General features: G+C 40.9%; 1 long non-coding RNA gene and 4 other non-coding genes across 5 annotated transcripts; 1 reads left to right on the top strand and 4 right to left on the bottom strand.

Annotated features, from left to right (window-relative positions):
- Nucleotides 1–5,258: 5,258 nt before the first annotated feature.
- Nucleotides 5,259–5,330, bottom strand: TRNAA-CGC (transfer RNA alanine (anticodon CGC)). Its single transcript has one exon. It is a non-coding gene; the product is annotated as a tRNA-Ala (tRNA).
- A 3,475-nt stretch (nt 5,331–8,805) lies between these two features.
- Nucleotides 8,806–18,933, bottom strand: LOC133236558 (uncharacterized). Its single transcript, XR_009732923.1, has 3 exons — nt 17,981–18,933; nt 17,505–17,578; nt 8,806–9,514 (listed from the first exon to the last, which is right to left on the bottom strand). It is a non-coding gene; the product is annotated as an uncharacterized LOC133236558 (long non-coding RNA).
- Nucleotides 9,885–9,956, bottom strand: TRNAA-AGC (transfer RNA alanine (anticodon AGC)). The gene has a single exon. It is a non-coding gene; the product is annotated as a tRNA-Ala (tRNA).
- Nucleotides 17,759–17,830, bottom strand: TRNAA-AGC (transfer RNA alanine (anticodon AGC)). The gene has a single exon. It is a non-coding gene; the product is annotated as a tRNA-Ala (tRNA).
- A 3,251-nt stretch (nt 18,934–22,184) lies between the features above and the next one.
- Nucleotides 22,185–22,257, top strand: TRNAR-CCG (transfer RNA arginine (anticodon CCG)). Its single transcript has one exon. It is a non-coding gene; the product is annotated as a tRNA-Arg (tRNA).
- Nucleotides 22,258–25,607: the final 3,350 nt, after the last annotated feature.

Here is a 25,607-nt window from a genome sequence, read left to right as displayed (position 1 = left end):
GGACAAGCTCTCAAATCAGTCTCTGATTCAGAAAGAGTTGAGCTTTTTGCCTTTAGCTAAAATTTGGTGGGAGTGTAAATTCAGATACAAGTCTTTAGACAGTTACCTCTAAAAAATATTTTAGATTCTCTTACAGATTCTTTCTCCCTCAGCATTCCTCTACCAATCCAGGGTTTTACCCACTACCACCAGCAGTGCACCTCGCCCCCAATCAGACCAAGCCTCAGCTTATGCAGGGGAAAGGCTGAGCTGGAAACTTAAGGAAAGTAATTAGAACGATGTGGAAATTTACACATGAGTGTCTCAACATGGAGATTAAAATGCGTGGAAATGAGACTATAAGTGTGCAAAACTACTCTGCAAATTCCATCAAGGAGCACACAGAATGAAGGAGAGAGAAAAAAAAAGAAAGAGAGGAGCCCAGCTCACCCAAGAAGGAAGAGGTGGGGTGGGGTGAAGTGCAGGAAGAAAAGGAGAAAAGGGACGGAAAGGAAGGGGCAGAGGAAAAGCATCCTCAAAATTACTAGGATTTGAGGGGAGTCTGGGGGTCCAGGCTCCATATCTTCCCGTCTCTTCGTCCAGGTATGAGAGGAGAGATGCGTTCTCTCAAGGGATGTAGGCTTGTCGCAGAAAAGGATCTGGCTCCTCTAGACTATCTTGGCTTTGGGAGCGCCTCGCAGCTCTTTGCATCGTTGGATGGACAAGTGGAGTGCCTTGGGGACGTACTGGAGGTGAGTTTTCATTTAAAGTCCCGGAACCGCTGGGATGGGTAGCTTGGAAGCTGCACAGATGCCCCGGTTTTCGCGCTTGGATGCTGTGGGACAGTCGAGCGGTGGCAGCTGCAGCTTTGAGATCCAAGGAAGCGTCTTACTTAAGGCTTTGCTTGAAACGCGAAATATGAGAAAGTTTCTGTTGCTCGCTCCACATACTTCCAAATCTTTCTCCTGAAGAAACTCTTCCTAACATTTGCAACAGGCTCCTTTACTCCTTACATGATGCTAGGAGGAGTCTCAAAGGAGTCTGAAGAGCAGAACAGGAACTGAAGACCTTGGTTGCAGAAAGCCAGTCACAGAACAAAGGGTGATACCTACAGAGGAAACCACTCTCCCCTCACTCCTCGTACAGGCACAAAGGCAATATAGAGGAGTCCTTCACAGGCCAAGGGGATGACCTCAAAATTGGCTGTACAGGTGACTTGTGACAACTGATGGACAGTTATAGCTTCCTCTGGAGATTAAGAAAAGGAGAGGGTGCATTATGGAAGATCTCCAGGTTTCCTGGCTTCTGTAGATGGAAAAAGAGACTGTTTTCTGAACATTTAACAGATTTCTTGCCTGGTTTTCCCTTTTGTGGTTGAAAAAAAAAATTTTTTTTAAGTGTATCCTCCTGTGGATCTCTGCTTAGGCATTGTGAGGCCAGAATCTGAAACTGTACAAACAGCTCTAACCTGGAGATATGCATTGTTCAGTAGTTTGGAAGAAGGGTGTCCCTGGAGAGTAAGTAGATTGAGGTTGAAATGGATGTATTGGGATTGGGAGTACAAGAATTCATTATCTATCTGTGGAAAACAAAGAAATGACTTTTCCCCTGGATTGATCTTGGACCCTGGAGTTCAGAACGTTTGTCATTTCAGACTGGAAACTTCCCTAAAATACCCGTGTGTGCTAAGTCTCTTCAGACTCTTTGCAATCCCATGGATTATAGCCGGCAAGGCTCCTCTGTCTATGGGCTTCTCCAGGCAAGAATACTGGAATCGGATAGCCATGCCTTCCTCCAGAGGATCGGATCAAACCCGTGTCTCTTATGACTCCTGCATTGGCAAGCGTTCTTTACCACTAGTGCCACCTGGGAAGCCCCTTAGAATACCCAGAAAAGCACTATTTCCCTTTATAGATTTCTGCTGAGGTGACTGCTATCTTTTCCTCATTTATCATTTGTTTGTAGTTAAACAACTTTTATGTAAGCTCCAGAGTTTGAGGGTCTCTGATGGAAAAAGTGACCACCAGTGCATCAAGTTGTTAACCACTGGCAGTGAAGTCTAGTGAAATATTTTAGTGAAATCTTCTTCAGCCTCCTGCAACCTGGGTTAGGAAGGAGCTAGAATAAAAGAACCACAAAAGAACTTGAGTGCTTAACTTTCTGACAAGGAATCAGGTGGTCTATCCACTAGGTCAACACAGACCGCCACTTGCTGATACTTTCAGATTCCATACAAGTGGGAATTGGATGGTTGGGAAAACTGCTACTTGCTTTTTATAACTTTTTGGTGGCGGCAACTGCTGAGAATGCTTAGAGAAATTCGGTCAATAACAGAGCTAACAATGGGTAACCTTAGTGAATGGGCACGATTCCTTCCTCTGTAAGGTTGAGAAAGAATTGCCATAGCCAAGAAGATTGAGTGTGACAAAGATATTTCAGGAAGTAAGAGGTCTTAGGGTACGTGGGCAAGAAGAATATATGAAAATGTGGGTACTGGGGATGGAACCCAGTGTCTCATGCATGCTAAGCACTGAGCCATACCCTCAGGTCCTCAGTGAGTTCTCAGAAGACTTTTCATACCTTCTAGTGACCAGCATTGCATCTGAAGACCAATTTATCAAAACAAAACAACCTTAAGTTCAATTCTGCTATTTCTAAACTTCTTAGCTTTATCCTCTCTCAGGCATGGTTGTTCCAGGAGAAAGAAACCTTAATGATAGAAAGAAAGGCACTGTTTCTGATTCGCAGTCAGCTTACGAGGAACTTGCTTCAACGTTGGATTCCCATCAGATTAGATTGCCTGAATTGCACTTCCATTCTATCACTTGGGTGAGTCCTGGGACAGAACATTCTCCTGCAATCTTTTTGAATATTCTCTGTATTCTTTGGGCTCTTGGATACATTACATACTCCAAAAAATAAAATAAAATTTACTTAAGTGCATGTGAAAATACTCCAATTGAATATTAATAGAAAAAAATCTAACTGTATTTCAAAAGGATAATATAACCTCATTCAAGAGAAAAATAGAGAACACATCCAAGTAAATGTTTTACACAGTACTTTATGTCAATTGTAAAGACAAGAAAAAAAAGCAAACAAGTCATAACCTCTGTGTAGAAGGGTTATTGTTTGTAGTGTTAAGGGTATGTCAATTCTGATATTTTGTATGAATTTTACTTTTGTTTGGTATGTGTGAATTTACCTTTGTGTGATTGGGGAAATGAATACATATATTGTTGAAATTCAGGGCTTTCACTATGGGGTGAAGGAGGTAAGTAACAAGTAACTGTTGGCACTGGATAGGAAATGTATATATGTGTGTGCATGCAAGTATGTATGTGTATCTGTCATTTTCCCTCTAGATCTGTCTAATAGGGCTAGGAAAGCTAATACCTCAGTATCAATAAGTAATGCTAGCCCAATATCTTGATTTTTGAATACTGATCCCCACTAAAAGGAAAGAGAGCTACCAGTAGGATTCACAGACTCTAGGACTGGACCAGAGATAGTATAAGATGTACCTAAGATGACTTTATTTTTTGGGCTCCAAAATCACTGCAGATGGTGACTGCAGCCATGAAATTAAAAGATGCTTACTCCTTGGAAGAAAAGTTATAACCAACCTAGATAGCGTATTGAAAAGCAGAGACATTACTTTGCCAACAAAGGTCCATCTAGTCAAGGCTATGGTTTTTCCTGTGGTCATGTATGGATGTGAGAGTTGGACTGTGAAGAAAGCTGAGCACCAAAGAATTGATGCTTTTGAATTGTGGTTTTGGAGAAGACTCCTGAGAGTCCCTTGGACTGCAAGGAGATCCAACCAGTCCATTCTGAAGGAGATCAGCCCTGGGATTTCTTTGGAAGGAATGATGACGCTAAAGCTGAAACTCCAGTCCTTTGGGCACCTCATGCGAAGAGTTGACTCATTGGAAAAGACTCTGATGCTGGGAGGGATTGGGGGCAGGAGGAGAAGGGGACGACAGAGGATGAGATGGCTGGATGGCATCACTGACTCGATGGACATGAGTCTGAGTGAACTCCGGGAATTGGTGATGGACAGGGAGGCCTGGAGTGCTGCAATTCATGGGGTCACAAAGAGTCGGACACGACTGAGCGACTGAACTGAACTGAACTGAAGGTGCCTTTCCATACTATAATATAAGTGCTCAAAAATCATGAGGATAATTCAAAAGGATCCAGAAACCAACCTGAAGGGCCTCTCACTGGTCAGATCAGGGGCACTCTGAGATGAATAATGACAATAAATGATTACAATCCTTGGATACTTAAATGAATAAATGTGGAAGAAAGGAATTTTTTCTTTACAGTGGTATGCCAACTAATAAATGCAGGGGAAATAATGAAGTTTTAAAATCACCATTTACATGGAGAAGGAAATGGCAACCCACTCCAGTTATTATTGCCTGAGAAATCTCATGAACAGAGGAGCCTGCCAGGCTACAGTTCATGGGGTCACAAGAGTTGGACATGACTTAGCAACTAAATGACAAAAACATTTGTGATATGTCTGGCTTTCCTACTGTTATGGATTGTCATATCATTGTGGTTGGAAAATAAAGTTAGAGTAATTTCAATTATATTAAATTTGTTAAGACTTGTTTTGTGACCTAACACATTATCTATCATGGTGAGCATTCCATGTATGCTTGAGAAGAATGTGTATTCCAGGGGTATTGGATGAAATGTTCTGCATATGTCTGTTACGTTCATCTGATCTGATATGTAGTTTAAGTCCAATATTTCCTTATTGATCTTAAAATGGGGAGATTACTTTGGATTATATGGCTAGGCCCGATGTACTCACAAGTGTCTTTAAAAGAGAGGGACAGAGGGATTTCACATACAGGGAGGAGAAGGCAGTGTGACCACGGTGGCAGAGATTGGGGTAAGGCCGCCACAGGCTAAGGAATGCCACCAGCCACCAGAAGTTGAAAGAGGCAAGACTGGACACACACACCCCAGAGCCTTTGGAGGGAGCACCACTCTGCCAACACCCTGATGTCTATCTAGTGATACTAACTTTGGATTTCCGGCCTCCAGAAGGGTAAAAGAACAAATTTCTGTCGTTTTAAGCCACCAGGTTTATGCTAACTTGTTATGGCCTCTGTCGGATACTAATAGATTTGTACTCTGGCCAGCTGTCTTGAGGGGTTTTGAGGGTCATGAAGTCTAAAGAGTGCACCACTGAAACGAATGTCTTAGGTTCCTGTGAGCAGGCAGTAAGTAAAAGAAGAAAATACAACTCAAGTCACAGCTGGAGGTGCCGGGGATTGAACCCGGGGCCTCGTACATGCGAAGCACACGCTCTACCACTGAGCTACACCCCCTCCCTGAGTCACTGTCTGTGAGGGTTCTTCAGGAAATAGCTCACTACATTCTGTGGGCCTCTTCCCAACTGGTGTTTGTTGTTTTAGTAGTAGTATGTGTTGCAGCAGGATTTACGACTTCTTTAAGACAAAGGAAGTCAGGGAGTTGTGAAGGATACTGATTCTTTAGCAAATAAAACTTGAAGTGGAACAAAAAAATACTGAAAAAGTGTCAGAAAATTGACCGAGTTTTCCTTAGATAAAACACTTATTGCTATTTGATGTTTGCTTTACAGGAATGTTAAGGACAAGATTTTAATGGGAAACCCCAGGTGAAAATAAAAATCACCATCAATTCGTTCAGCGATTTATTTCCAACACTCTATTCATTTTTGTTACATCCTGAAGGCAACTAAGAAGGTTTATAGAATGGTCTAGGAGAATAGTGCTCAAGGTATAAATTAAACGGGCAGATTCAGGGATGGAAAGAAGCGTGGAATTTTAAAAGCAAGTTAGTAGGTTGTAAGACACAGGTTGGAGAGACCTACTGGATTTACAGAGCAAGAAACAAAGTGGGAGGCACAAAAAAGAGAGACCCATCACTCAAGAAATAGGAAGAAAAGCAAAAGAGAAGTTAGTTGTTCTTTTGCATCCTTGGCAGTGAAAGTAAGGAGTCTTAAAAACTGGCGATTCGTTTCATATATGATATTATACATGTTTCAATGCCATTCTCCCAAATCATCCAACCCTCTCCCTCTCCTACAGAGTCCAAAAGACTGTTCTATACATCTGTGTCTCTTTTGCTGTCTCACATACAGGGTTATTGTTACCATCTTTCTAAATTCCATATATATGCGTTAGTATACTGTATTGGTGTTTTTCTTTCTGGCTTACTTCACTCGGTATAATAGGCTCCAGTTTCATCCACCTCATTAGAACTGATTCAAATGTATTATTTTTAATGGCTGAGTAATACTCCAACTGGACCAGGCTGTGTACCCTGCATTAACCACATGTTACTTTTATTGTATTGCATATAATCTTTTGAAATTTCTACCTTATATTTCCTATGGTTTTCTCATACTAAGTTCCTGACTTTTCCACTCAATCCTCTTCTCCCTTAAATTACAGAGGTGAATTTCCTTGGAGAAGTCTACGATTGGAAAGGGGGAAAAAATTCCATTTGGACCTTAGCCCTAATATAATACATAAAACTAGTGGTGAAAATTCATGATATTCTTTTACATGTTTAGTCTATTTGCCTTTTGCAACTTGATGAATTCCTGTGCTTCAGTTCAGTTCAGTTGCTCAGTCGTATCTGACTCTTTGTGACCCCATGGACTGCAGCACGCCAGGCTTCCCTGTCCATCACCAACTCCTGGAGCTTGCTCAAACTCATGACCATCAAGTTGGTGATGCCATTCAACCATCTCATTCTCTGTCATCCCCTTCTCTTCCTGCCTTCAATCTTTTCCAGCATCAGGGCCTTTCCCAATGAGTCAGTTCTTTGCATCGGGTAGTCAAGTATTAGTTTCAGCTTCAGCATCAGTCCTTCCAATGAATTTTCAGGACTGATCTCCTTTAGGATTGGCTGGTTGGATCTCCTTGCAGTCCAAGGGACTCTCAAGAGTCTTCTCCAACACCACAGTTCAAAAGCATCAATTCTTCAGTGCTCAGTTTTCTTTATAGTCCAACTCTCACCATGATTACCAGAAAAACCATAGCTTTGACTAGACGGACCTTTGTTGGCAAAATAATGTCTTTGCTTTTTAATAAGCTGTTTAGGTTGGTCATAACTTTACTTCCAAGGAGAAAGTGTCTTTTAATTTCATGGCTGCAGTCACCACCTGCAGTGATTTTGGAGCCCCAGAAAATAAAGTCTGTCATTGTTTCCACTGTTTCCCCGTCTATTTGCCATTAAGTGATGGGACCAGATGCCATGATCTTAGTTTTCTGAATGTTGAGCTTTAAGCCAACTTTTTCACTCTCCTATTTCACTTTCATCAAGAGGCTCTTTAGTTCTTCAATTTCTTTCATAAGGGTGGCATCATCTGCATATGTGAGGTTACTGACATTTCTCCCGGCAATCTTGATTCCAGCTTGTGTTTCATCCAGCCCAGCATTTCTAATAATGTACTCTGCATAGAAGTTCAATAAGCAGGGTGACAATATACAACCTTGACGTACTCCTTTTCCTATTTGGAACCAGTCTGTTGTTCCATGTCCAGTTCCAACTGTTGCTTCTTGACCTGCATACAGAGTTCTCAGGAGGCAGGAAAGGTGGTCTGTTATTCCCATCTCTTGAAGAATTCTCCAAAGTTTTTTGTGATCCACACAGTCCTATGTTTGGAGCATGTGAATACATTTCTCTTAACATAGTAGATACAAGTGGCAAAAAGACATCATAAAATTGTACTTAGAAAACAAAAAGAGAGAAAATATGTCAACAAAATAGAAAATGACCTATTACCCCTATTAAAGAAAGTCTGGCTCCTGAGCGCTAGCTCTTACTCTTTCTTTGAAGAGGTAAATCCTAAAATTAAGACATTTAACTTGGGAAATATCTTATCCTACTTAAAATTTTGATGAAATCAAAACTACAATGAGATATCACCTCACACCAACCAGAATGGCTATCCTAAAAGAATCCAGAAGCAATATATACTGGAGAGGGTGTGGAAAGAAGGGAATCCTCCAACACTGTTGATGGGAATGTAAACTGGTTCAGCAGCCATTATGAAGCAAAATACGGAGATTCCTTAAAAAACTAAAAATAGAGCTATCGTATGACCCTGCAATCTCACTTTTGGGTCTATATCCAGATAAAAACATGATCTAAAAGAATACATGCACCTCAGTGTTCATTGCAGCACTGTTTACAGTAACAGAAGCAACCTAAATGTCCATCAATAGAGAAATGGATAAAAAAGATGTGGTACATATATACAATGCACTATTATTCAGCCATTAAAAATGAAATAATACCACTTGCAGCAACATGGATGGATCTAGAGATTGTCAAACTGAGTGAAGTAAGTCAGACAGAGAAGGAGAAATATCATATGACATCCCCTATATGTGGAATCTAAAAAACAAAGGATACAAACGAACTTGCAAAACAGAAAGAGACTCACAGACTTAGGGAACAAATTTATGGTTGCCAGGGGGGAAGAATGAGGGGAAGGGATACTTAGTGACTTTTGATGGACATGTATACACTTATATTTAAAATGTATAAGCAACAAGGACCAATTGGATAGCCTATGGAACTCTGCTCAATGTTATGTGCAGCCTGGACAGGAGAGGAGTTTGGAGGAGAATGGATACATGTATATGTATGACTGAATTCCTTCACTGTCCACCTGAAACTATCACAACATTGTTAATAGGCTATAACCCAATACAAAATAAAAAGTTTTTTTAAAAAGTTGCTGAGCAGAAAGAAAGATATGAGCTTCCTAGTTCGTAATGGAAGTTAGCACCATCTTGACTGCAAACCTGCAAAACATTTTATTTAAAAGAAACTTGACATCTAATTCAATTATGTATACTGATTTAAAAATACTAGTAAATATCATATTACCATGAGAGGGGAAACAGTGTCAGTCATAAGAATACAAAACTGGTTCAACAATAGAAATACATTTTTGCAATTGTTTTTACTACATTAGAATAGGAAGTAGGAAAATTATTAATAAAATAAGCCATAGATTTATAATATATAATCATTTTAACCCACATTGGAGCACTCAAACCAGTGACTCAAATTTTAACGTGCAGAGGAAACACTTAGGGATCCTGTCGAAATATTGGTTCTAGTTCAGTAAGTTTGAGGAGGAACTGACATCCTGCATTCTAACAAGGTACCACCAACAGCTTTAGTTCAAGGACCCAGGGTCTGGAAAATTTCTTTCCGATAGAGGGCGCAACAGTCTCAGATAAAATTACTTCTGTAACTTAACTAAATTATCTAGTTAAGTCCTATTCTCCGGTAAGAGTAAAAACAGACCAAAACTGGAAATTAATCTCTGACGTTTGAGATCTTCAGCCCAAGGTACTTCCCAATGGGGCTATTGATGCCTAAGTGTAAACTTCTTCATATCCACTGATGAAAATAAATTTCTCGATTTCCAAGTTTGGAACGCTGTCTTCTTGCTCAATCTGCAGTCTAATCATGGCCAACACGGCTCAGAGAACAAAACACGCTAAAAAAAAAAAAAAAAAAATTAGCTTGAGATCGTGTGTTTTTCTTTTGTTAAATTCTGTCATCCTTGTCTCTTCTTTCCTGCTTTTTACATATTAATAATACTGCAAAGTGAAACCAAAGGCAAAAAGGCTCGTCAATTTGGTGACGGACTTTCTGTTCGGAATCTCGAGCTGCTGAATGAGCCCAGGCTTTGTCTTTTCCTCCTTACGCAGCCATCCTGAGTGTTGCCAAACCGGAGGAGTAGAAAAAGAACAGCACTAATACTAATAGCAAATAGTTGTGAAATAGGTTTACTTTCTTTTTGAGCAAATAGCAAATAGTTGTGAAATAGGTTTACTTTCTTTTTGAGCAAGGAAAAAGTTCAAAATTGGAGGTGCCGGGGATTGAACCCGGGGCCTCGTGCATGCTAAGCACGCGCTCTACCACTGAGCTACACCCCCTACCCGAAAGCGAACTCTCGGGAATATATTCAAGACAGAAGACAGTTTTGGGTCAGTTTTACAAGAATTAACATTAAACTAAAGTCTACTGTGTCAAATTTTACTAATTTCCAAAAACCTTAAAACTAGAACCTAAATATAGGTCCTATATCATGCTTTGCTAAAAAGAAGAGTAAATTGCATTCTAGACGGAGAGCCCCCCGTTGGTGGTCCTGGGACCTTTTTGCTTCTGTCTGTCTGGCCCTGCCGCAGTTAGAAGAGCCTGATGAAATACTTTCTCTCTTTTCTTCACTTTCTCTTCCCTAGATGCTTTAAAGGACTGCCAGAAAGTCACAAAGTATATAATGAGGTGGAAAGCAACCATATTAGCTCCAGAAGAGAGAAGATGGAAGGACAAATGGAGAGCCGTTTGCTTCGGCCGCCGAGAGAGGGGGCTCCTTGGTTACGATCTCACCCCCTTAGGGGTAGAATAGAAGGCCATTAAAGAAGGTTAATGTGATGCGCATTAACCCTCGGTTAAAAACTCTTCGCGCTGCTGGACTAGTTCACTCACCGCATCATTCTCACAGGCTCTGAGCCTCTCGCGTCCAGCCCCATAAACCAACAGAGCCTCAGTTAACATTGGGAAAGTTGCTTAAACGGGCAAAAGACACAATAAGGTATTGAGGTAAATACTTCTCCAGTCAGAGATGAAAAGGATGTTGATAATAATGTCAAATAATGAACTCAGTTCAAGATGTTAGAAATAAACAAAATAAGCCAAAAAGAAGGAAGGGTTGATAAAGACAAACGAGAAAATTAGTTTTTTTTTTTTTTAAGTAGAACTAGTTAAAGAAAAAAACTGGATATTCGAAAAGTCGACAAAGTTCTAACCATTGTAATCAAGAAAAGGAAAAAAAAGTGCAGACACACAAAACTAGAACTGATGGGAGGAAATATCTATCAAATAACTATCAAACAGAAAAACTTTTTAAAAATCATAAAGACACAACTCAGCAAATGACTTGAAAACTTTAGATAAAGTGGATTTTATAAATGCACTATAACCTAGATAGCATATTGAAAAGCAGAGACATTACTTTGCCAACAAAGGTCCGTCTAGTCAAGGCTATGGTTTTTCCAGTGGTCATATATGGATGTGAGAGTTGGACTGTGAAGAAAGCTGAGCACCAAAGAATTGATGCTTTTGAACTGTGGTGTTGGAGAAGACTCTTGAGAGTCCCTTGGACTGCAAGGAGATCTAACCAGTCCATTCTAAAGGAGATCAGTCCTGGGTGTTCATTGGAAGGACTGATGCTAAAGCTGAAACTCTAGTACTTTGGGCACCTCATGCGAAGAGTTGACTCATTGGAAAAGACTGATGTTGGGAGGGATTGGGGGCAGGAGGAGAAGGGGACGACAGAGGATGAGATGGCTGGATGGCATCACTGACTCGATGGACATGAGTTTGAGTAAACTCTGGGAGTTGGTGATGCACAGGAAGGCGTGGCATGCTGTGATTCATGGGGTCACAAAGAGTCGGACATGACTGAGCGACTGAACTGAACTGATACCCAAATTACTTCTTGTAGAGTAAGAAAGTCTAAACATGTCATTACTATAGAAAAACAGTTGAACAGGCAACTCCCCAAAAAGGGAACCAAGCACAAGTACTTTCACAAAGAAATTTTACCAATATCAGAAAATCATGATGCTACTTAAAATTTTCAAAGCATGGAGAAAGAAGGAGCTCTTCCAATTCATTTTATGAGTACGATGTTCATCACAAACTTTTTCAGTTTGCACAGAAAATGACAAATATAGTCTAATTTCACATAATACAGAATGTCCAAGTGGGGTTTATTCCAGAAATACAAAGATCACTCATTATCAAGGAAGACATTAACAAAGATTCTCTCCTCTACCAATCTCTACTCAGAATTCCCTTAACTCTTTTCCAAACAGAACTTGACTTTTGGATTTCTGTTTTCTTCTCTGTGTTGTTCACTTTTAGCAAGAATCCTGTTAGGCTGGTTTGGCTAGAATCCTCTATTTGCATATCTGGTTACCCTTCATATCTATTTGTGTTTCTTATCCTCTACCATCCCCTAGGTAATGTCTGATCACCTTGGACTGCTTTCAGCAGGAATCCTGTTTGGTTGGTTTAGCCAGAATTCTGCCTTACCTCCGATGTTTCCTCTTAGTACTTTTCTATCCACTGACCCTCAACCCACCCTCCCCTGGTGATTAGCTATAAATTCCCACTTGCCTATGCTGTATTTGAAATTGATTCTATTTCTGTACTGAGGCCTTTCCCCCATCACAATATTCCTGAATGAAATCATTTTTACCTCTTATCTACTGTCCAGCTCCGGTTTATCTTTGACAACATTAATATAATCCATCAAATTAATAAAAGTAAGGAGAAAAACCATACATGATCATCTCCATAGTTGCACAATAGGCATTGACAAAAGTCAACATATATTCAACACTGTAGAGGATTGAATAATGTCCGGAAAAAATTCATGTCCACTTGGAACCTGAAAATGTGACCTTATTTAGAAATAGTGTCTTTAAAGATATAATTGGTTTAAAAGACTTCATATTGGATTAGGGTGAGTTCCTAAATCCAATGACTGATGTCCTTACAAGAGGAGAACATGCAGAGACAGAGATACAGAGGGATCAAGGTCGTATGACAATGGAGGCAGAGATTAGAGTGATGCAGCTACAATCCAAGGATTGCCAGGAGCCACCAGAAACTAAGATGAGGCATTATTTGAAAGGAGATACAGATGTAAGGTAATCTGGTTAATTACAAACTCAGAAATAAATTAAAAACACACACACACACAACTCAGAAGCATGGCAGCAGGAAGAACTCTATGAATGTGTTCATCAGAGAAATTGTGGAAATTTTATAAATTATCTGGAAATGGTTCTAAAGGCATATGTCATATTAAGAAAGGTTAATTCAAGAAAATGTACTAAAGTTCAGTAATAACAATGAGAATCTGTGTCATTTGAATCACAATCTACTCCCTCCCTCTCTCTTCCCAGGCCAGGCTGACAGAAACTCTACTCCAAACCATACAGCCAAGGAAACAAAGTTCCCCCTCCCCCAACCCATTTCCATTTGGAGAGCTCTAGTATCTTTCCTCCATTTCTAATCATACCCTCAGCTCCTTCTTGCAGAGACTAAGTTCTGGGAAAGTGCAGCTAAGAGGTGAGGGCTCTCATCTTTCCACTCATGGAACACGGATTCTATTTTATCGTAGGGCCCCTTCATGGCCATCATGAGACTGAGGTTCCAGGCCAGGAGAGAGCTGCCAAGAAGACCTAAGGCTGTTGCCTCTTGCCCAGCACCCAGCTACTGTAACAGGAGTGTTACTCAGAAAAAAGTATGCTACTGTCTGCCCCAGCTGAAAAGCTGAAGGGACTCCTTCAAGTTGAAGCAAGAAGCTGATGAACAGCAATACAAAACTGAACAAAAATATAGCACTCCTTGGTAAAGGAAAACAGATAAATATAGAATCCTGTAAAATTGTAATGTAATATGCTACACTATGCTATGCTAAGTCACTTCAGTCGTGTCCGACTCTGTGTGACCCCATAGACGGCAGCCCACCAGGCTCCCGCGTTCCTGGGATTCTCCAGGCAAGAACACTGGAGTGGGTTGCCATTTCCTTCTCCAATGCATGAAAGTGAAAAGTGAAAGTCAAGTCGCTCAGTCATCTTTAAATCTGGTATAGAATTTAAAAATCATAAAACTTAATTATAACTCTAAGTTAATGATTATACCATATAAAAGATATTTTGTGTCATCAGTAATGAAGTAGGAGAGGGCAAAGATTATTACAACTTTTAGAGGTTTTACGTAATTGTATTGATAACCACAAACAGCTCTAGAATATACACAAAGGGAAATGAGAAGGAAATCAAAGCATGCCTATCTTAATCAGTTGCAGCAGCTATAACAGAATCCTCATGTATTCTAAAATAAGCCCCTCTCATTCTAATAAACATTAAATCTATTGAAAATCAGGAACGAGAATAGAAGTCAAAATAATTTGGTTGAGGAGAGAGAGAAATTATTGATGCCATGTGCTGTTTTTGGTACGAGGTAGCTGTCTTCAACCAAAAAAAAAAAAAAAAGAGAGAGAGACAGAAAATATTCATAGGTGGTAAGAGTTCTGTTGCCTTTTGAATTTTCTGGTTAAAAACTGAAAGGAGATTCTGACTTAAATCCCAAGAGGTCCTCTTGAGGCTTTTGCCCTGAAGAATGATTTAAAGTGGGGAACTGCTTTTAATACACTAGGTCCCTCTCACTTCACTGTCCCAGAGACCAAGCAGTCATATTTACTTAGAACCAATGGTTCTTCTCACGTTGGGACAGTTGTTTGTCTCAGCAGTTTTTGTAAGGTCTGAAAAGACATGGATCATGTGAGCAAGAACCTACCAATGTGGAAATTCTAAAAAAGAATCCAAAAAAGATGGAGACCAGAGGAGGCAGTTGTCTAGGCTGACTGCTAAGCTTTTCAGAGGCAGGTGGTCTGGTGAGGTCAGATATGTGTGTATTCAAAAGCTGATGAAGCAGACTGAGATCACCAGAGTTATCTATTGATATGACTGTATTAATGAGTCTCCTATGATCCCTCTCTCAGGTAGAGAAAGGGGGCCTATATCCCTACTTCTATACGCTGACTAATGTTCCCCCTAGACAACTCTGATTTGTTGATGGTCTATATCTTCAAAAATTCAAGGTATACTGTGCTGGAGACGTAGCAACTTCTTAACACTCTGTAAAGGAAGCTACCCCTTTGCCAATATATACTCAGATGACTGCATTAATAGTTCTAATGTGAGGATCTTTGCTAAAGATTTAGGAGGTAACAAATATGCCAGCAAATTTGGAAAACTCAGCAGTGGCCACAGGACTGGAAAAGGTCAATTTTTATTCCAATCCCAAAGAAAGGCAATGCCAAAGAATGCTCAAACTACCACACAATTGCACTCATCTCACACGCTAGTAAAGTAATGCTCAAAATTCTCCAAGCCAGGCTTCAGCAATACGTGAATCGCGAATTTCCAGTTGTTCAAGCTGGTTTTAGAAAAGGCAGAGGAATCAGAGAACAAATTGCCAACATCCGCTGGATCATGGAAAAAGCAAGAGAGTTCCAGAAAAACATCTATTTCTGCTTTATTGACTATGCCAAAGCCTTTGACTGTGTGGATCACAATAAACTGTGGGAAATTCTGAAAGAGATGGGAATACCAGACCACCTGACCTGCCTCTTGAGAAACCTGTATGCAGGTCAGGAAGCAACAGTTGGAACTGGACATGGAACAACAGACTGGTTCCAAATAGGAAAAGGAGTACGTCAAGGCTATATATTGTCACCCTGCTTATTTAGCTTATATGCAGAGTACATCATGAGAAACGCTGGGCTGGAAGAAGCACAAGCTGGAATCAAGATTGCTGGGAGAAATATCAATAACCTCAGATATGCAGATGACACCACCCTTATGTCGGAAAGTGAAGAGGAACTACAAAGCCTCTTGATGAAGGTGAAAGAGGAGAGTGAAAAAGTTGGCTTAAAGCTCAACATTCAGAAAACGAAGATCATGGCATCCAGTCCCATCACTTCATGGGAAATAGATGGGGAAACAGCAGAAACAGTGTCAGACTTTATTTTTGGGGCTCCAAAATCACTGCAGATGGTGACTGCAGCCATGAAATTAAAAGACACTTACTCCTTGGAAGAAAAGTTATGATCAACCTAGATAGCATATTCAAAAGCAGAGACATTACTTTGCCAACAAAGGTCCGTCTAGTCAAGGCTATGGTTTTTCCTATGGTCATGTATGGATGTGAGAGTTGGACTGTGAAGAAGGCTGAGCGCTGAAGAATTGATGCTTTTGAACTGTGGTGTTGGAGAAGACTCTTGAGAGTCCCTTGGACTGCAAGGAGATCCAACCAGTCCATTCTGAAGGAGATCAGCCCTGGGATTTCTTTGGAAGGAATGATGCTAAAGCTGAAACTCCAGTACTTTGGGCACCTCATGTGACAAGTTGACTCATTGGAAAAGACTCTGATGCTGGGAGGGATTGGGGGCAGGAGGAGAAGGGGACGACAGAGGATGACATGGCTGGATGGCATCACTGACACGATGGACGTGAGTCTGAGTGAACTCCGGGAGCTGGTGATGGACAGGGAGGCCTGGCGTGCTGCGATTCATGGGGTCGCAAAGAGTCGGACATGACTGAGTGAACTGAAATGAACTGAACTGATCTATACTGAGAGTACATATAATCTCGGCTTTTTGTGATTTTGGAATGCTATAATATAGAAACATGGAGATTTTTTATTTGTCTTGGCAACCTCAATTAAAAATTGGAAAATATTGGGAGTTCCCTGGCTGCCTAGTGGTTAGGATTCTAGACTTTCACTGCCATGGCCTGGATTCAATCCCTAGTCAAGGAACTGAAAGAAGGCATGGCCATCTCCTCAAGAAATGAAAATGCTAATGATTTCTTAGAGGAAAAATAGTTCAGTTATGAATACTGACTGGAGAAGGAAATGGCAACCCACTGCAGTACTCTTGCCTGGAAAATCTCGTGGCTGGAGGAGCATGGTAGGCTACAGTCCATGGGGTTGCAAAGAGTCGGACACAACTGAGGGACTTCATTTCACTTCACTTCACTTCATGAATACTGAATCCTACTCTAAAGGCAGAATTTTGAAGCTAAAGAAAAATGCCAAGAAACATGATTTTAAGAATCTAGAAGGACATATTAAAAAACAACAATCTACCATTACAGGGAAATTTTGGCCATCTCAGAACTCATACATAGCAACGGGTTTTGGTGTCCCCAAGATGACCATTTGGTGGCACCTAAGTCATTCTCCAGAACTTTGATGCTTACATCATGTACAGGAAAGCATTTACAAGGGCAAGGACAAATTCCTCCAAACTCTTCAAAGTTATTACTAGGAATACCTAGCAAGAAGCTCTTTGGGTAGCTGAATCTTTGCTATCTGTATTTATCATACCTCCCCTCCCAAAAAAGAAAAAAAGAAAACTAAAGTTATGGCAAGGCTTCAGTCCTTTATCTCAAAGGCTGTTTGGATATTTACAAATAAATTTCATTCAGTTGTCCAAAGTTTTAAAAAATTAAATGTTTCACATTCTACTTCGTCAGGTAAAAAGGGCAGAACTTATTTAACACAATAAGAACTCTATCTAGACATGAAGCTTATATTATAATTTAAAAGTTACTCAGGAGCAATGAGTTAAAGAAGCGCATATAAAAACAGAAGGAGAGAGCAGGGAAAGAAGGGGAGGCTGCAATGGGGTAAGAGTGGTAGCGAAAAACCAAGGAAAGCGTTCCTTCCTCTCCTCAAATCTATTCCTTGACCCAGCAACAGCCCAGAAAACGAAGGGATCTAAAGAAAATTTCCTGTGGACTTCACATTTGCTGTTATTTTTTCTGCTTTCTGTGTTTCTTGCTCTTAGATGATACTGCGAAATGTAACTATTGTAATTGGACTTGTTAATTTGGTACCTCGCTTGTTTTTCGGTTTCCGCAGTCCATATCTTTTGCCAGCTGACTCAGCTACCCACGGTGGTGTTAAGGCCCTAGGGCAAAAATGGGTCCATATTAAAAACAAAATGGTTCTTGTTTTTTGTGTGACTTAAAAGACCTGAACGAGAACAAAATAACCAGAAAAGAAGACAGGCGGTGGACGTTCTTAGCAAACGAGGATGCGTCTAATGCTGTTAGAACCCAAAACCAATTCCGCACCTCCCCAAGAAAACTGGAGGTGCCGGGGATTGAACCCGGGGCCTCGTGCATGCTAAGCACGCGCTCTACCACTGAGCTACACCCCCTCCCGCCATGGTGTCTTCAGAATTATTCCTATGACCCGTCAATATATCTTCCGCAAAAGAAACTTTTCGTCACGAAATTGAGTTTTTGAACTTTCTCTACTGAATACTGTCTTGTAACTAGGCTATAAGAACGAAAACTAAATATTATACCGAAAGTCCCGTCTGGTCCCGAGCTCTCTCACTACGGGTCACCCTCTCGGACACCAGCTCGACGGCCATGCCTGGGGCGAATGGGGAGCTCCTGACTGGCCGCCCCCAGGGAGAGGTCTGGGATAAGACCTCTGCTTAAATAGGTTGCCAGAAAACCGAAAGTATAAAGCCGGAGGATAAAAAGAAGCCCTAAAAGGAGCCATAGGGATTTAGGTCCAGGTAGGAGAGAAGACTAGGCCCGCGTCGGTCGCTTCCCTCATTCGGGTAAGCTCGCGCGTCAAGACTCAGAGTCGGGGACACGCATGGCGGCTGCGTCTCCCGGGCTTTCAACCTCGGGTCTCGAGAACCACCGAGACGTGCGTGTGGAAGAGGAGAGAAAGAAACCGAGCAGCCTTAGAGCGCCCCCTGTCGGAACTGAACGGTACCCAGAAGGAAGGCGTTTTAAGGCTTAGGCTTGATCCGCAAAATGGTTTAACTGTATAAACCCTTCAGGAGCCTGCAGTAGTTAGACCCCTTGACCTCCGAGGGGCAACCCTCAGGCGCTTCCCGCTGTTCTCTGACTTTGGGTACCAGGGTCAACCCAGAAATGAGTATTGGGAGCAAATCCTAAATCATTTTCCATCTAAGCTTTCTTCTGATTCTCACTCCTGTGGACTCTTGGAGACCTCAAATTACCACCTCCCTTTCGGCTCCTCCCCAACTCCGGATCTGCCCGTCCTGGCGGATCCGACCCGGCAGAGCCCTAGAGGACTTGAGGGGGTCATCGGATTTTGGTGTTCAGTCGCTCAGTCGTGTCCGACTCTTTGCGACCCAGTGGACTGCAGCACACCAAGCTACCCTGTCCTTCACCATCTCCCGGAGCTTGCGCAAACGCCTGTCCATCGAGTCTGTGATGCCATCCAATCATCTCGTCTTCCCCTTCTCCTGCCTTTGGGTATACAATGCTTGGGCCACAGGCGACTCTCAGAGAGGCTAAAGAGACATATGAATGCTTTTTAGACAACACTGTGGAGGGGGGGAGGGGATTGTCGGGGGGATCCATAAAGATGGAAAATCACCTGGAGGAACTGAATAAAACTATGGATTGCTGGGCCCCACTCTCTAGATGCTAAGTGCTCTCAGAATCTTGGGTTCTTACGTTATTCAACTGAAAAAGGGACCCTCCTACACTGTTGGTGGGAATGTAAGTTGGTGCAGCCACTATGGAAAACAGTATGTTGGTTCCTCAGAAAACTAAAACAGAGTTGCCATTTGATCCAGCAATTCCACTGCTGAGCATATACCCAGACAAAACTATGTTTCAAAATAAACACGCACCCTTAAGTTCATTGCATCCCTATTTACAATAGCCAAGACATGGAAGTATTCTAAATGCCCATGGACAGATGAATGGATAAAGAAGATATGGTGCATATATACAATGGAATATATCTCAGCCATAAAAAAGAAACAAAGAATGCCATTTGCAGCAGCATGGATGGACCTAGAGATTATCATGTTAAGTGAAGTAAGAGAGTGAAAGACAAATATCATATGGTATCACCTATATATGGAAACTAAAATATGACACACAAACTTATCCATGAAACAGAAACAGACTCAGAAATAGAGAAGAGACTTGAGGGGGAGGGGGGAAGGATTGGGAGTTTGAGATTTGCCCATGCAGATTTGGAAAAGGAAATGGCAACCCACTCCAGTATTTTTGCCTGGAAAATTCCATGGACAGATGAGCCTGACTACAGTTCATGGTGTCTCAAGAGTTGGACATGACTTAGCGACTAAACCACCACCACCAGGTGCAGACTGTTCTATATAGAATGTGTAAACATCAAGGTCTTACTGTACAGCACAGGAAACTATATGTTCTGTGCTGCTGCCGATGCTGCTGCTAAGTCGCTTCAGTCCGACTCTGTGCGACCCCATAGACGGCAGCCTACCAGGCACCACTGTCCCTGGGATTCTCCAGGCAAGAACACTGGAGTGGGTTGCCATTTCTTCTCCAATGCATGAAAGTGAAAAGTGAAAAGTGAAAGTGAAGTTGCTCAGTCGTGCCCAACTCTTAGCGACCGCATGGACCACAGCCCACAAGGCTCCTCGGTCCATGGGATTTTCCAGGCAAGAGTACTGGAGTGGGGTGCCATTAGTAAACCGTAATGGAGAAGAATATAAAAGAGAATGTGTATATATATATATATATATATATATGAATCATTTTGCTGTACAGGAGAAATTAACATTGTAAGTCAATTATATACTTCAATAAACTTTTTAAAATTATAAATGTCCTTCAATTGAATATGATAAACAAACTTAAACTAGTTTGGGAACAACTGGACCTGAAACTCTAGGAACAGAAACTGACATGAACTAGGATCCTGGAAAAGTTAATACAGGAGGAGGAGAAAACAAGAAGGGAAAAAAGGGTACCCTTGAGCAGGAGACAGAATTGTGGGAGGAAGACTGCTGAGGAGTGGGTCTTTCAAAGCTATGGTAAACAAAACAGTATGGTAAGGTATTGGCATTAAAAAAAGACACACAGGACCCTCCCTGGTGTTCCAGTGGTTAAGACTCCAAGCTTCCTGGGAGGGGAGGGGAGAAGGGAAGGGGAAGGGTGGGATAGCTGATCAGGGAACTAAAGATTCCTGGTGGGGTACAGCAAAAAGATATAATTCAGTTGCTTTTAATATTAAGGGCTTCCCTAGCTCAGTGTTAAGGATCTGCCTGCAGTGCAGGAGACCCAGGTTTGATCCCTGGGCTGGGAAGCTCTCTGTAGAAGGGAATGGAGATGCACTCCAGTACTCTTGCCTGGAGAATTCCATGGAGAGAGGAGCCTGGTGGGCTACAGTCCATGGGGTCTTGAAGAGTTGGACAGGACTGAGTGACTAACACTATGATAAAATATCTAAATTTTAAAAATGAATTAAAAACTTGAACAATGAAGAGGAGGAAGGAATAAAAAGTACCAAAAAAAAAAAAAAAAGGTACAAAATTGAGTTCAGGTCAGTTCACTTCAGTCGTGCAGTCATGTCCGACTCTTTGCGACCCCATGAACTGCAGCACGCCAGGCCTCCCTGTCCATCACCAATTCCTGGAGTTCACTCAAACTCATGTCCATCAAGTCGATGATGCCATCCAGCCTTCTCATCCTCTGTCGTCCCCTTCTCCTGCCTCCAATCCCTCCCAGCATCAGTGTCTTTTCCAATGAGTCAACTCTTCGCATGAGGTGGCCAAAGTACTGGAGTTTCAGCTTTAGCATCATTCCTTCCAAAGAAATCCCAGGGCTGATCTCCTTCAGAATGGACTGGTTGGATCTCCTTGCAGTCCAAGGGACTCTCAAGAGTCTTCTCCAACACCACAGTTCAAAAGCATCAATTCTTTGGCACTCAGCTTTCTTCACAGTCCAACTCTCACATCCATGACCACTGGAAAAACCATAGCCTTGACTAGACCGACCTTTGTTGGCAAAGTAATATGAGTTAGGGGAGATCAATTTTTGCTTGCAAATGGAATGGATACCAAGATTAAAATCCAAAGGAATCCACTAAGGAGTTTAGACTTCAAAAGTTTGTTTTCTCCTCTGGAATATAGTCACCTGTTTCCAAAGAGTGCAACTTGTGTAAAACTCATTTCCAGCTAGCATCAATAGTTTGCCTTCAAATTTCTAAATTTGTTTATTAGAGGGTATTAAAATTCCTTCGGTCTGTATTTTCATTCTTGGCCAAAAGATTATTAATAAGGTCACAAACTCTAAAAGGTTTTTTTCTTAAAATCATGTGTCAAAATGGTTTCATTTCTGCAGTATCGTCCATAACAGAACTGAAAATGGCAGGTCTATAGCTTGTTGAGCTTTATATCTGCCTCCATTTCCTTTTTACCTCTCTGAAATGTAAACTCTAAGGTTTTAAACTCTAAAGTTCTTTTTATGCAGTGCAAATACTGTGATTTCTAAATATGGTTGGGGGAAGAAAAATCTGTTAAGCAGTCAAAGTAGTGGAGGCAAAGGAGAGGGACAGAATTGATTTAGAGAGATTGTGTGAAGATGAAATTTGGGGCAAGTAGCCTGACCATTACCTAGATTTCTGAAAAAAGAAGATGCATTCCTTCTTCCCGTTTCAGTTTAGTTCAGTCCAGTCAGTAGAAAGGCCCCCGCCCACGCCGGTCTACATAACTTTTGTACTTTACGTGAGAGGGGTCTCTTGCAGTTGGCCGCGTGGCCTAATGGATAAGGCGTCTGATTCCGGATCAGAAGATTGAGGGTTCGAGTCCCTTCGTGGTCGGTTTTTTTCCATTTGCTGGTCTGATTCCCTGCCAGGTTGGAGAGGTTTAAAATCTGATTTGTTTCCTCTCCTCTCTTGATGCTGTTGCCCGGTTGTGAGTGAGTTCAATCAATTAATCGGTCAATTCGTTCTTATTTAACAATTATATATTGGAGGCCTGATGTTTGACGAGTGCTATAGGCATGAACGAGGAGGGACTAGCACGTGTCCTCAAGGAGCTTACTTTCTACCGAACCCGACAAATGAAATAAACACAGAAACAAAATAACTAAAACTTGTTTCACGTCCTATGAAAGAAATAATTTATAGGCTGAAATAAAAAATTAGGGATGGGGGCTTCTTTAGACGGAATTTTATTAATCCTGGCTTAAGGAATAATAGTGCTATGATATAATAGCTCGCTGAGAATATGAAGGCACTTGGTCTTTACAAAGCTGAAATACTGAACTTTTGAGGGGGCAGGGATCACTTAAAAAATCAACTAAATGGGGAAATGGCTAGCTAAATTTCTGGAAACAAACATCTGACTAGGATTTCTATAATTGTAGCTCTGAATGGTTTGAAATAGATGTTCTCCAGATTTTCATTAGCTACCATAAATATAATTGCCTCTACCTCCTCCCTTTAGAAAAGCATAAAGGCAGAAGCCACCAAAGGCTTTTATTCCAATTAAACTGTACTCTGGAGCAACTTTTGTGTAGTCATGAACCTTTAGTTTTTAGCAAGAGCGCAAATGCCACAAATGGAACTGAAAACTATGGTATGATCCAGCAAACTCCACTTCTGGGTATATATTCAAAAGATTTGAAAATAGAGTCTCAAAGAGATATTTGCACCCATGTTCATAGCAGCATTATTCACAATAGCCAAGAGGTAGAATGAACCTAAATATCCTTAGAAGGATAAATGGATGAATAAAATGTGGTATGTACCATGGAATATTATCGTCTTAAATAAAAGAAAGAAATAGACCTTGAGGACATTATTCAAAGTGAAATAAGCCAATCACAAAAAGACAAATACTTTGTGTCCATTGACACAAGTGTTCAGTTCAGTTCAATTCAGTTGCTCAGTTGTGTGCATCTCTTTGTGACCCCATGTACTGCAGCACACCAAGCTCCCCTGTCCATCACCAACTCCCAGAGTTCACTCAAACTCATGTTCATCAAGTTGGTGATGCCATCCAACCATCTCATCCTCTGTCATCCCCTTCTTCTCCCGTCATCAATCTTTCCCAGCATCACGGTCTTTCCAAATGAGTCAGTTTTTCACATCAGGTGGTCAAAGTATTGGAGTTTCACCTTCAGCATCAGTCCTTCCAATGAATATTCAGGACCCATTTGCTTTAGGATAGACTGGACGGATCTCCTTGCTGTCCAAGGGACTCTTAAGAGTCTTCTCCAACACCACAGTTCAAAAGCATTGATTCTTCAGTGCTCAGCTTTCTTTATAGTCCAACTCTCACATCCATACTTGACTACTGAGAAAACCATAGCTTTGACCAGATGGACCTTTGTTGGCTAAGTAATGTCTCTGCTTTTTAATAAGCTATCTAGATTGGTCATAATTTTTTTTCCAAGGAGCAAGTGTCTTTTAATTTCATAGCTGCAATCACCATCTGCAGTGATTTTGTAGCCCCTCAAAATAAAAGTCTGCCATTGTTTCCACTGTTTCCCTATTTGCCATGAAGTGATGGGACCAGATGCCATATCTTAGTTTTCTGAATGTTGAGTTTTAAGCCAACTTTTTCACTCTCCTCTTTCACTGTCATCAAGAGGCTCTTTATTTCTCCAAAGATACATAGTCCAGATATACCTGTTTAAAGGAAGCAGCACGTAACCATTACCCCTCAGAATTCAGTTCAGTTCAGTTCTGTTCAGTCGCTCAGTCATGTCCGACTCTTTGCGACTCCATGAATCGCAGCACGCCAGGCCTCCCTGTCCATCACCAACTCCCGGAGTTCACTCAGACTCATGTCCATCGTGTCAGTGATGCCATCCAGCCCTCTCATCCTCTGTCGTCCCCTTCTCCTCCTGCCCCCAATCCCTCCCAGCATCAGAGTCTTTTTCCAAGGAGTCAGAATTAGGAAAACAATATTATCCTTTAAGGAAGGATAATATTTACACCACTGGCATGGTCAAGCAGACATTCCTATCTTTGTACAGGTGCACATTGTACATTAAAGAAGGCCCTGTCAGACAGGGACTATGTTATGTTCAAATTTTCTTGTGCAGCCTTAAAAACTTAAATTCTATTCCATCATAGAATATATGAAATAATCAAAAGTACAATGGTGATTACCATTTTATGGGAGGGAGGTAAAAATGACAGTTGTTTAATGGATACAGAATTTCAATTTTGCAAGATAAGGGTTCTAGAGATCTGTTCCACAGCAATATGAATATTTCTAAAACTACTGAACAGTACATTTATAATGGTTAAGACTTTTTTTTACAATAAATAAATATTCGTTAAAAAACCAGTTGGCTATAAATGTATGGGATGATTTCTGGATTCTCAATTGCATTATATGTCCGTCTTTATGCCATTACCATATCATGTTGGTTACTATAGCTTTATACTAAGTTTTGAATTGAGGAAGTCTGAGTTCTCCGCCTTTGTTCTTCTTTTTCAAGATTTTTGTATGTTCATATTGCAATTTGGTATGAATTTGAAGAATGGCTTTTTCTTTTCTGTAAAAAAATTTGTTGGAATTTTGATAGAAATGAAATTGAATCTGTAGATCACTTTGGATAGTATTAACATCTTAACAGTATTAAGTCTTCCTATTTAGGAACTTGGAATCTCTTTCCACTTATTTGAGTCTTCTTTAATTTCTGTCAGCAATGTTTTGTAGATTTCAGTGTACAAGTCTCTCATTTCATTGGTTAAATCCATTCGTGGGTATTTTATTCCTTATGTGCTATTATAATTGAAGTTGCTTTCATAATTTTCTTTTCGGTTTGTTCATTGCTGATATAGAAACACAACTGATTTTGTATGTTGATCTTATACTCTGCAACTTTGCTGAATTCATCTATCAGTTGTAGTTTTCTTGTGATCATGTCATGATATTGCCATCTGTAAGTAGAGACAGTATTACTTCTATACTTTCCATTTGAATGACTTTGATTATTTTTCTTGTCTAATTGCTTGAGAATGATGTTAGCTGTAGTTTTTTCTATAAATGTTCTTTATCATATTGAAGAAGGGCATGATATTTTAAGTGGTGAAATACAGTTTGCTTCTCACCTCATGTTCCATGAAATGGAGATATCTGTAATAAAAATGTATGAAGTTGGGTTAAAATAGGAATACTGTCATTTCAAGTGCTACTTTTTTATATCATT

The sequence above is a fragment of the Bos javanicus genome, chromosome 23 (assembly GCF_032452875.1).
Source record: "Bos javanicus breed banteng chromosome 23, ARS-OSU_banteng_1.0, whole genome shotgun sequence".
NCBI lineage: Eukaryota > Metazoa > Chordata > Mammalia > Artiodactyla > Bovidae > Bos > Bos javanicus.
Note: the sequence above shows the minus strand (reverse complement) of the source record. Positions and strands in the feature narration are given on the sequence as shown.